At 40.8% G+C, this 12,980-nt stretch overlaps 1 protein-coding gene and 1 long non-coding RNA gene across 2 annotated transcripts in view; both read left to right on the top strand.

The window, feature by feature from the left end:
• The window catches only part of sox4a (SRY-box transcription factor 4a), a 4,982-nt gene extending 3,627 nt beyond the window's left edge, over positions 1–1,355 (top strand). The window contains exon 1 of the mRNA XM_016677227.1: positions 1–1,355. This exon is cut by the window's left edge and continues 3,627 nt beyond it. The gene's annotated coding sequence lies outside the window, so the exon portion shown is untranslated.
• A 1,547-nt stretch (positions 1,356–2,902) lies between these two features.
• Positions 2,903–3,841, top strand: LOC107837552 (uncharacterized). The gene is made up of 2 exons (XR_001663569.1): positions 2,903–3,179; positions 3,271–3,841. It is a non-coding gene; the product is annotated as an uncharacterized LOC107837552 (long non-coding RNA).
• Positions 3,842–12,980: the final 9,139 nt, after the last annotated feature.

Genomic DNA, 12,980 nt, shown 5'->3' with positions numbered 1-12,980 from the left:
TATATATATATATAAAAACACTGGGTTTTACCTGTTGTAGATGACTCATTAAGCAATTTAATTTTAATATAAAATATCACATTTTTGTTTATAAGAGCTGGGCAAAGAATAAAAAAAAAGTCCCAAAAATTTCCAAGTGGTTCACACAAACAATGTTTTACAAACCATAAATCGATGTCATGTTTGTATTGCCTTTACAACAAGCACATTTTTTTAAGCTGTCCTTTCATCACATAGTGGTATTTTTTTTGGGGACCCCCGGCCAGCAGGGGGCACCAAGCAACCCACATACCGCTCATGCCTTAGGCCGGCTCCGTACATATATTACTATATATATTGATGTATTTATACTGGCCAAACTTTTTTATACATAGAAGTATTGTTCTCGTACAGGTCTCGTTTGTGTTTGTGCGCACACACACACACACACACCTGTCTGTATATCCAGCGGCGGAAGGGCTAAGAAGTGTATCTTATTTAACAAAAACACACACACACACACACACAAAATAAAAAAAACAGTGTCCGACTCCTCTCACTTTCAAAGAGATTTTGAGTGTGTCATGATTTTCTACTTGTATTTTTGTACAAAATCTATAAAAGGGTCAGCCCTGGAGCATTGTTGTTCGCATCTACATTGGTGGTTTGGACGTGCAGAGGGGGCACAATCTGACCTCACACAGTGTTTACAGTATTTACCCACATGCTTCTTAAATGGCACAGTGACTCCAGCTTCACCAGCCGAGTAAACAAAGCGCCGTCGAGGCTCCTCCTGACTGTGTTTTCCAGTCCACGCGCACTCAAAACGCACTCAAACCTGAAGTCTCAGTGAAAGATCCCAGATAAGAGTCACTGTTTGGATAGAGCTAATACCTCTGTGTGCTTTGTTTTTTTTTTAATATATATGGAGATAAGTTTTATTTGAACCACTGGACTCATTCCACTTTTGCCTAGACTTTGGAGGGAGGAGGAAATGTTTTTGAAGTGCTTCATCTGTTGTTGCGCAAATTGCATCAAAAAATAGTATTTAACCTTTTTCTGTACCTGTTGGCTACATATAGCAGGCTATTTGTTTATTATTTTGTTTGTTTGTTTGTTTTTTTTTATATTATGGCATGGCAAATAGCATTTGTATTTCAGATTCAGGTATATGTAGCTATAGCTGTTGTGTTTAAGATTTTTAAAAGAATAACATGAAGATATTTATGTAAACTGACTGTACTATAAGCAAAGATTGTGTGTTTTTATGTATGATGATCAACGACAGGCACTAGGACGGCCATCTTTGGTGGAAGATGATTGTGGTCCAGGAGTTTCCTTTAAAAAAAAAAAAAAAGAAAAAAAAAACGAAAGGAGAAAAAATTCTATTGTCCTTTTTTTCTTTTTCTTTCCCATTTGTGCAATATGTTGTGTTTGATCATGTTTTGTCCACTTCAGCCAAGATCATTTGATGTCTTTTGCTCAAAAACCAGCCAACATTTGGGTCAATCACTGCCTCTCAGACCTCTGTACAGATTGTCTTTTTTAATTTTTTTTTTCTTCCGAGAAGGAAATAAAATCAGCTGGAACTGAAAGTGGAATGCTCCTCAAGTTGTCTTCCTTTAACTTTGTTTCTTGAATATTTGAAAACTTTTAAAAAGAAAAAAGGTGCCATTTTTGATATGGCCTTCCACCCAGGGTGGTCATCCTCTGGGGACAGCATGAACACTCAATTTATTTTGAGTGTTAAGTTATTTCTAAGTTATGTCTAATTTTCTTGCCAACACCCCCCACCCCCGAAAGAGCAAAACATGCGAGTTGTAACCTAAAGCTGTACATCACATCACATTATTAGCTTATTATAATATTAGGACCATCATGGATTGAGTTTAGCACTAAAAGCTCTAAATGTAGACTGTTTATCTTAGTTTCATTTGGTTGAAAAACAAAGCACATTTATTTTTCTCTTAGTTTCTAAATGAAGCTAAAAGAAAAAGCTTTCTTTTCATTGCGAAACACGTTTTGAAGGACCCTAAAACAAGGGCTAGTTCGGGACACCATTTGTTCAAAAAGTAGCATCTTGGGATTCCCAAGTTTCCATAACAAAAATTCCACAATAGTCACCAAAATATTTAAAAGTAAAGAAGAAATAAACTTTTTTTTTTTTATTGTCCTTCTACCAGGACATTTGTATGGAAGTGTGAGCTTTGGACAGATGAAATTAATATTTAGTCTTGTGACAACACTGAAGGTTGTGAAATAGAGAATAAATTGAAACAAAAACACCTTTTATGCACTGGTAAGTAAGGTGGATGTGCTTTGGGTCTGCATTCCAAGTTAATTTTTCAAATGAATATCTATATATCTAGCTATCTATCTAACTAGCTAGTAACTAGCCAGCTATCTAACCAACTAGCTGTCTAACTAGCTAGTTAGCTAGATACCTATCTATCTATTTGCTGTTTTTCACATTAATGTTGTTCACCCACTGATAAGAAATACCTAAGCTAAAAGATGCCCATCGAAAGAAAACATACATTGTACTCCCCTTTTTTTTAACTCGTGCCCAAATGATGTCATTTGTTTACGTTCTGCCAAGCGCGTGTGAGATATGAATGCATGGGAGTGCTTCACCGTTAGTAAGCGAGCCGCCGCAGCAGACTGCCAATCAATAGCCAGCCAGTGAATCGATAGGAGTGGCCTCTTTCTTCCATCTCGTTCTCTCGTTTGATTCCGCACGTGCAGAAAACGTGGCTGCCATGGAAACGCTGTATCCAAGAGAGAGAGAGAGACGGGTTGCAATCCACTGGGGAGCAGCATGGCACTCGTGTGCATACGTGTGTATACACTTGTGTGTGTGTGCGCGTGTGTGTGTGTACGCGCGCGCGCGTGCGTGCGTGTGTGTGTGTGTGTGTGTGTGGTAAAGGGACACAGACTGATCCATCAGGGCGGGGTGGATGAGTGGGAGGGGGTGGTAGACATTTCTGCAAGGCATGACTGGAATAAAGGAGGAGGAGGTGTGCGTGCGTGTGTGTGTGTGTTCTGAAGGGAAGGGAGGCAGAAGAGGGTAAAGAGGGGAGGATGTTTGCCCGTCCTGGTGGATTGTGCAGGAGACTGCTCCCAAATCCAATTAATTCCTGCTGGATGCGTTCATTTGTCTCGTGCATCTGACGAGGAAGACACAGAGAGGGACCCCTAAGGTACAACAGTATTTAGTGTGTATCAATTTACGCCCTATTCCACAGGAGACGCTGGTAATTATTTCCATCTCTCACTCGTTCGCTCTGTCAGGAGGCCGGGGTCGTCTTCTTTCCAACTTTCCCTCTGACATCCTGGGCCTGGTAATGAGAAAGAGACGAGGCGCGGGCACCGACGACGACACGTCGGCCCCCGCCGCATGTCTGCCATAAGCCTCGCATCAGGCTTGAAGGAGCATGTTAGGCGTCCCTGTTTTCTAAAGTCCTACGAGTCGGTGGAAATAAAGGGACGCGGACGCCACGCTGCCACTCTGACCCACATAACAACACGCGCGTCAGCGCTCGGTGCCCTTAACCTTCATGCCTGATTACTGCAGTTTGTTTATGTCCTGGCTGAACCTGAGTGAGTCTGACAAGATCGAGTCAAGGTGTCTGCTTGGAATAGAGGCCAAAAAGGAAAACAGCTCCCACACAACACGTGTGCGTGCCTGTGTGTGTGCTCACTCCAGAGGAAAATAACAGGTTTACTATAAATTAAGTAATTAAAAAGAAGAGTTGATTTGAAGTCAATTCAGTTTTTAACGACACTGTGCTTCAAGATTCTAATCACACCTTGTGGCTATACACTCACTGGAAACATTATTAAATACAAGGTGCAAAGTAAAGTGTTGGACCCTTTATGTTGTAGCATAGATTCAGATCCAGAAACATTCCTTTTATTGTCTATGAGAGTGGTTGCACCTGATAGTCTGTGGAGCGCAACTTCCTCCATACATGATATTTTCAGCTGGTGCGGTTTGAAAAACCTGTTCCCCTCCTCTCCTGTAGCGGCGCTGCAACAAGAACCACAGAAGGAAGCTACAGGAAAACGTCCGAAGAAGACACCAAGCGCAACTTCCGTTTTTATGAAATGTAAACAAGTGTAAACAAACATGGAGTAGTGCCAGATTTTAATAGTTGTAGGATTTCACTTTTGTCTTTGGCAAAAGCCCTCGAGCCATTTCTTCCGCTAGCATTAGATTCATATGTTTGTTTTGGTTGTGTTTATCCAGAATTTACTGTGCTATAGTTGGCTTCCTGCTTTTGGAGCGGTCTTCAGTCTGCCTGAGGCTTACAATATGTATTTGAACCGTGCCAAAGTTCACTTCAACCGAACCCAGACGCAGACCAGACTTCGCTCTTTTGTTCATTTGCATATTCACACACCTATCCAAACGAACCGGACATTCTACGCAAGAGGACTAAACATGGCTGGTGTGAATTCGCCCTACGTTTGGTGAGTTTGTGTAATTTCTAGCCTGCACTCCCTGTTCTTAGCTGACAGGAGTGGTCCTTGGTGTGATCTTCTGCTGAGATCACTGTCTTTTTATTATTTAGAATAAGTCTGCCTATTTTCCTCTGAAATCCTAAAGGCACTTCTATCCCCAAAACCACTTCCCTTTGGGTATCTTTCTTTTTTTATGACATTCTTTGTAAAAGACAGATGGTTAAGTATGAAAATCACAGCACAGGCCTATTCGGTAAATTATAATATTATTGAAAGGTTCACTTATTTCAGTAGCTCTATTCACTTAGAGAAACACTTTATATAGAATAATTGCACACAGACTGGTGTTTTCAAGCCTTCATTTCTGTTAATTATGATGATTTTCTGCTTGCAGCTAATGAAAACATGACATTTGAAATTAAATTACATCACACCAATAAAAACATTTTTAATAGAGAAATGTGGGCTTAATGAGAAGTATGTTTAATACCTGCTTAACGGCTGTTATTGTGAAAAAACACTTTTAACCTGACAAGCATCCTCATCAAAATGCAGTTTCTAATTTATTGAATACCACTCCAGATAAAGGGTTTCTGAGAAATTCATATCAGAGTCTGTTGCTGGGGCAACTATTAATCATCTGAGCTGGTGTTTAACTGGCCATAAAATATGTGGAATGTCATATTTGAATACTTTCACGAGCCACTGTATGGCAGTACATCGCCTCTAAACGGCCAAAGGTAACATGGAATGGTTTGGATCAAAGCATATGTATCTGTTCGAATAGCCCAGTCAAAGTCCAGACCTCAATTCAGTTGAGAATCTGTGCAAGACTGGAAAGCTTATGGTCACATACACTCTCCAGTTATTATGAATAGAAGCAAAATGGGCAAAAATTTGTTCATTAAAGATTCAGAATCTTTTATAAATCACGAAGACTATGAAAATACAGCTTAATATGGCAACTTCTTTTTGTTGTTCTATCATGTGAATTTCCCCCAAAACCATATTAAGGGTTAAATATAAGAAACCATTTTAAGGGGAAATAATCATTATGGCAGGAGCTGTTCAAACATAAACCACTGTAAGACACTTGCTCTGCTATTTTTCAGTATTTAGATTAAGTCATAAATAAACTGGTTACATTTGCAAACAATCTTTTTCCAATATGTTTCTCCACCCCATATGGAGCGCACAGCAGGACATTAAAGTCTCCATAATATTGCAGTAAAGTAAAACAAACATGCAGCAAACTGAGAGGAGATCAGCGCTCACTGCTGAGCCGATTTACTGAGTCACTGTAGAAATATTACAGGAATAATATAGAGTTTTATACTGAAAAACCTATAAAATTCATATGAACGAGCCTTTGAACACCACAGGTGCATTTAATGTCCCAAAGGACTGCTACAGAAGCACTTGTTTTCAGAAATATGCCGCCAGCGAGGTGGAAGACAGAACACAAAATCATCGCAGGATGTGAGTTTTAGGAAATATCCACACTTTTGCTTTACTGGTAGGAACGTATTCCTATTGATCCTACTTCCTGTTGCAGGTGAATGAAACGAAGTGGACGCAGTTTTGTCCAAGTGAGCGTCAGAGACTGCAAACAACCAAGCTGAAGGCGTGAGGCTGAACTGTCATCCTGTCCTCTGCCAGCTCTCAATGAGCAGCAGAGGAGGTGGGATGTAAAGTTAACGTGGGATCACAAACAAATGGGAAGCACTGTTTCTTTTCCCGTGTAAAACTCAGATTACACAACTTTCATCTGGGCTCTGTTTTCCACTTTTTCAACGAAAGAAGCTCTGACATCCAAAAACTTTGATTTGCTGTGACTTCCAACTCAGTAAAGAGAGATATTGTCTCGGAGGAGAGGTTTCTGGTTTTCATTGCCGAGTTACATAAATAAAATGCTGTTAGGTTGGCTTATTGGATGTTACGGTGCTTGTTGTTTCACTGCAGCCAAAAACATGATGCCAGCTCGAAAGTTTGGTCTGACACAGTGCACTTTCCCAACTGTACATACCCATCGTACTTTTTCTCATCTTGCCATGTTACAACCACAAAAAGCAGTGTATTTTTTTTGGTATTTTATGTGATAGACCCACACAAAATATTAATTAATTGCAAAAGGGAAGAAAATAAAACTCTTTCGAAAATGTTCACAAATAGAAATAAAGAACTGTAGCACTGTCCATCATCAACTTTAATCAAATTTCTTGAATTTGCTACATAAATTTTAAAAAATCCCGCCCGACATTTAATGGTGTCTCATTTTGTCGCTCATTGAACTCTTGCAGTCGATGTTCGCCAAACGTTCGTGGAAACGTTCAGAGGACGTTGTCGGAATGCTCAATGCTACCTGGGTGGGTTTAAGCAAAGATTAAATCACATGCTGGTGGACTGGGTTTTATTTATGGTTGTTAGATTAAATGTCAGCTCGGTGCAAAGGCATATTACATATTTCATTTTGTGAATAAATAAAGCCACGTATTATTTTTCCTTCCGCCTCACAACTATGCGTAAAATACGACAATGTTTGTTGGAATGTGGGGAACGGTGTTGCAAGATTCTGGTTTGAGGCCAGCTTGAGATCTGGACAATGTCATCCTGTTTTGTGTGTCTATGTGTGTATATGTGTGGTGCCTTTAAAGCACGTTCGGTAATGACGGTTTGTTAGGTTTACCCCCCAAATGTCCTATGGGCAGAGACAGATTATGGCAGAGTCATGTAAAGTGGGCAGTCAGCGCTGGGTTAAATGATGTCTGCCGGTACGGGGGGTAGACTGTTGGACATCTCTGCCCTGAGGGGGTCCCTGGCCGAATAAACAGGGTACTGCCCCCATTAAACTCCAATCAGCAGATAAACTGTTGACTGACACAAATCGACTGATCATAACATGTAAGGCAGCTGCAAGCACAGCACCGTAGGTCTTTAATAGGGGGGAGAGAGGTTTGGGGAGGCCGCCTTTCATGACACACATTCCAAACACCAGCCTCAGCCATATACATCTCCAAGTCTGCCAATAACACAGCAACTTCAAATAAATCCCCATGTCGACGCTGTCTGCATGTGAAGGCTTAGTGATCAATGGGAGGGTTGATTTAGTAACCGTGCAGAAGTTAGTGGTTTGGGGAGCCAAAGTGAAGGTTTGTTTAACTTTTTCAGAAATCTAGACGCTGAGCAGACACAAAAACAAAAGCAGTCCAGTGACATTCACCTAACATCTGGCATCTGCCTTCGATCGGATCCAATGGCAAATAAATCAGGATCATTAATCAGCTTCAGCCTGAATGCTGGAAACATCACATCTGCCTCTGTTTTCAACATGAAGCTTCTCTTCACAAATGTTTTTTTTATTTTTTATTCTGAGGCAACGAAGGCCTGATGCCTCTACAGAAAACATTTACAGTGGCGGTTAGAAGTTTATATAGCCCAATCATTGCCATGAATGCCATTCTAATTTTGAACTTTTCTTTTTCCAGGGTGGAGTGATGAAACAACATGCAGAAAGTTTGAATTTAAAGCAGAATCTTCTAATCCACACAGGTTGAGAATTAGTCATACAGGCTAAGTTACCTGTCTACATTACCCACTTACATCTGGGTACACCTGCACGTTTAAGAGAAACCGCACAATTTCTATAGAAATCAACAAGGTTCTGACATAATTCACCGCAACCAATTCACCTCTCTTCTTTGCAAGAAGAGAGGTGAATTGGTTGCTCATATGTCCATAGTGTATAAACATAAGGTCACTGAGGTCGAAACAATTGAAAAAGTTGTCCAAACAGAACTGAATTTTACATCAACCTAGAATGAGAAGATCTTAATCGGAAAAAATATAGTACTTTGATGACTATAAGTTGCTCTGGAGTGTAAGTCGCGTCAATCAAAAAATGCGTCATGAAGATGAATAAACCATATATAAATCGCATTTACTTTGACCTTATCAAACCCGGGAGGGCTTAGTTCATGTTAATAATGCTACGCTCACACGTTGTTTCTTTGCTTTTCAACAAACTCATGGAAAATGTTGACTTTGGCTTTGAAGTCATGTCTCTGCTGTGCAGCTCTGCCGGTGAAGTGTGCAGCAGAGTGGAGGGGAGATCCACGCAGTGTAAATGCGGGGTGATAGAGAGGTGGTTGCATTACATGAATCGGTAACACAGAGAAAGTAAGTTGGCAACTACCAGGACGTCAAGACCCAACTGGGACATTCACAAGCGCCAATAGGTTGTTCCAGCATTTTGGAAAGGTAGCACAGACACACTGTGGTAGGAACATTTGCTCGTCACACACAGCTCATCAGAAAACCGGCAGCACATTCTTTGGGTACCCAACTTTGGAGATGTTCCTCCTGCTCTGGCCCTATAGCTTTCAGCCCATGATTAGCTTTCCTCATGGCTGCAGACGGTAATATTTTGTCATTGGCTCATGTATTCAATATTTTTTGGGTTCATCTCATTAAACTTCCAATAAGAAAGTGCTGAACTGTGTGGTTGTAATGAGACTAAAAGTGAAGATGTCCAAAGGGTACTTTCTGTGAGGTACGATGCAAAAACCAAGCTGTACACCAGCCAAATTAAGACAGTTTCATACTAATATTTAAAGGCAAGCTTTCCAAACACTCCAATTAGGTGATTGATAAAGATATCCTCTCCAGTTACCTTAAGTTACTCACTTCTGGAAAGGGTGAAGAAAAAGAATTTCCCTTACCCCTTATGTAACTTCACCTTCTTAACCTTCACCCCAATTTATTTGTCTTTACACAGATCCCAAAGGCACAAGGTCTCATTCGTTATTTCACCCACTGAGCACATTAAGTTCCTAATGACTTATCTAGGCTGGTGCATGGAGTGTTAAAGTCGTGAGTACAGACAGTGGAAAATAGCAGCAGGCCTTCACGATTAGTGCTTAACGAATGCGGTGGGACAGACGAGAGACAGTATCACTCCTCCTACAGCCAGAATCGGGCCTCAGTGTGTATTCAGACATCATGGCCCACTGTACCGCACATAGAGGACTCATTGTTCTAAAACAGTTTGGCAAAGCAGAGAGGACTTCTGAGTCAGAAGTGGTAGGTGTTGTACTGTAGTATGCTTGAAAAGATAGGAACGAGCTCCTGAAAGCAGAGGCTCGGATCGTCATTTCTACAGCCCTATGTAGCAGAGTGTACAGCCCGGTTTCGAGAGAACAGAACACGTTGTAAACACTGTTGTGTTAAGGGCAGCTGAAAGTCGAGGGATCGTCTATCTCCAAAACATGACATGGAAGCGATGCATGTGAAAACCTTTTCATAAACCTGAGAAGCAAAAACGGGTCAATGAGACAGACGACCCACATGCAGCGTGAGTTTAGATGATCTAATTGGAAATGTGTCACTGTTGGTGTGACACAGCCTCAATTACATCATCTCCTCAGACTGCTGTCATGTTTTAGCACCTAGCTCGTCTGCGTGCGCACACAGTGGGAGCAGAACATGGATTCAGGACATGAAACAGAACGAGCGTGACTTGTTGACTGAATTCTTTGCGGCGAACTTTCCATTTAAAAAAAAGTCAATTTACTTATGAATTCAGAGGCTTGTTTATTCCAAATCTAGCTGCAGGATGTTTTGTTCACTAACAGGTCAAATTAAATGTCAATGAATCCATGCCCATTTCGTCCTGTTCTGCTGTTTTTCAGGACTTTAAATGATTGTCTGATTCGGATTTACTCGAGTTTCTCTCACAAAACATTCTAACATGTCTTCTGATATCTGCACAATTTTTAAAATATGTTTTCACCCACTGTTCTCGCTGAGTCTGAGTAGCAGTATTACTCGTGGAATTTTCCATTAAACTATCTAAATCCTCAGTCATACAGACCCAGTCAGTATGACTGGGCCCAGTCGGATGGCCCGTCATACTGACTCAGGTCTCCTGAAGGTCTCTTCTTATTGAGAGGCTTATTTATTTCCGCTGTAGCTCTTGAGGACTCCTGCTCTAAATCATCCCAAAGCTGTTCAGTCAGGTTGAGTTCAGGATTCTGCAGGTCAATCCAAACTCGTTCGTCCATGTCTTTATTGCTCTTAGTTTGTGTACTGGTGGTCAGCTTTGTTAGACCAACTAGGGGTCATCCCTGAACTGTCCCCAAACAGCTTGGCACATGAAATTGACTAAAGTGTCTTTCTTTCTCTGGTTTGGCTGCTACATAAAGCTTCCCTGTCAGTGGAACTAAGGGCCAGAGTGCAACTTCTGGAAAAAAATATACCCCCACATGATAGTTCTCTTTGCACTTAACACAATGCAGTCAAGCAAGTAGTGCCAAAGCCAGACTCATTTATTGTGTTGTCAGAGGGAGATTCATGTCTCCACTGCTCTACAGTCCAGTGGTGGTGTTCTTTACGCTGCTGTGTCTGATGCTTCCCAACCCAGTGGACGTGTGAAAAGCCTCGGCGCTGACAGGACGCGGGGAGGAGAGTGTATGTGTAGGGGTGGACTTGCTCGGTCCTGCTTGGAACCCATTAACAACTGCTTGCCGCTCTAGTATTTCATTTGATATTTTTAAGTCTGGAATGCTTGAAAACCCATTCCATAAACTCTCTGTCCACTGCTCTAAAGGCCACATGCAGTTTGATGGTCTGTAGCCTTTGACTTTGCAGGGAGTTTTCAACCTCTGTGCACTCTGCACTTTTGTACTCTCTCACCCCACTCTCAGATTTTATGTGCACAAAATGGCAGAGTTGCTTTTGTTTCCAATTGCTTTCATTTGTCTTATGATGTAATTGTAAGTATAAACAATTAGAATTGTGCACATTTGTAAATAATGCATGTGCAGTACAAACAATTTCTCACAACTCCAGAGGACCTCTTCACCTGCAGGAAACAGTAAGTTACTCATCGCATGCAGGCTGCGCTTGGTAGCCACATCTTCTTAGCAACTACTGGATATCTGTGTAATTTAATAATGCCTTTAGCTCTCAGGGGATGCATTCAAATGAATTGCACCTTTTCTCCGGTGCTTCTGCTATTTTGGTGGTGCAAATATTTTTTGCAGATCTTCACGACTCCCTGAAGAATCTCGTCCAATAACTTTCGTAGAACGTCGACTTCTCCTTTTCTTTTCTTCTGACAACTTCAATTTTAAGTTTAATGTTTAGAATTTATTTCCTTTACTTCAGTTCTTTTATTTGTTATCCCCAATGAGTAGAACTAATGAGATTTTCTCTAGATGCTGAGAGTTGTTGGTGGAGACCAAGTTTTGTCTTGCATTTGATTAACTTTTACCCATCGTCAGTTTTGGGATTAAGTCATAACAAAATTAATTGGAGCACCACCTACACCCCCTGATAGCACCTAAGTAAAAATAATTGCTGATCTTTCAACTTTCACTCAAGGAAGCAAATATGTAGATGCAATCCAGCACCGTGGCAACATTCTCTTAGCCTTCTTTCTATGGTTCCAGGACATAATTTCAACATTTTCTATTTTGCTGTTGCTTAACTCCATATTGAAAAGTTTGAGCTATATTTCTGTGAGATATTGTTGAGTTAAACAAATTGGAGAAACTTGTATGCAAAAGCAGCTCATCAACTTGACGTGTTGATGATTTGATGATGGCATTTGACAAAATGTAATGTTTATTGCTTGTTTCACATTTGTTGATTGTGTTGTTTTTGTGACTTTAAGCTTCCTCATTGCTGAAATGTGCGATACAAATAAACTTGAATAGAATTAAATTCTGTTTCATTTCGTTAATGTGGGGTGGGAAGGCAGGCTGACCTCTGGTGACCCCTGGAAACTCAGCCTGTCAGTTTCCCCAAAACACAAAGTGGGTCAAGATGTGCTGCTTTTTTAAGACTTCTATTTATTTTATGTTATATTTCAGGTTCTAATTAGGGATTTCCTGATTGTACAGGTCTGGCAGTAACAAATCCCGGGTGTGGCTTGGAAAATTGAAGTGAAATTTTAAAAAAAATTAAATAAATGTTTTGGTCAGGCAATTCGTGCAAATACTTCAATGCATATTTCTTATCCAATATAGTTTTAGGGTTTGGCATCCAGGCTCTGATCTCATCGCTTCCTGGTCTTGCTGCTCTGCATGTCACAGAGTGATGAGCTCATCTCCACCTCCTTATCCTGTCTTCCGAATGTCAGGAAATGAGGAGATGGTCTCTGGGCTTCTAGCCCAAAAGAGGTGGTGGAGGGGGTAGGAAGACCCAATCAGAGCGCAGCACATGAAACGCACAATGCATCAACCAGCATGATGCGACCAAATTGTTATGGTATGCTTGATGTATTCAGCAGAGTCTTTCATAGGAGCAACATGGCTTGAGTTGACTGCCAGAGCTAATTTATAGGTGTGGCCTCATCTAATCCCAGTGTAACTCTGCAAAGATTATGTCATTTGAATACAGGTGATTATTTTCTGTCCCAGCTCAAATAACACTAGAACATTTCCATGAAAAGTCAGTAGTAGAAATATATGTATATGTGTGTGTGTGTGTGTGTGGGTGTGTGTGTATATATATATATATATATATATATATATATA

The sequence above is a fragment of the Poecilia formosa genome, unplaced genomic scaffold (assembly GCF_000485575.1).
Source record: "Poecilia formosa unplaced genomic scaffold, Poecilia_formosa-5.1.2 Scaffold150, whole genome shotgun sequence".
NCBI lineage: Eukaryota > Metazoa > Chordata > Actinopteri > Cyprinodontiformes > Poeciliidae > Poecilia > Poecilia formosa.
This window is presented reverse-complemented; position numbering and strand designations above follow the sequence as displayed.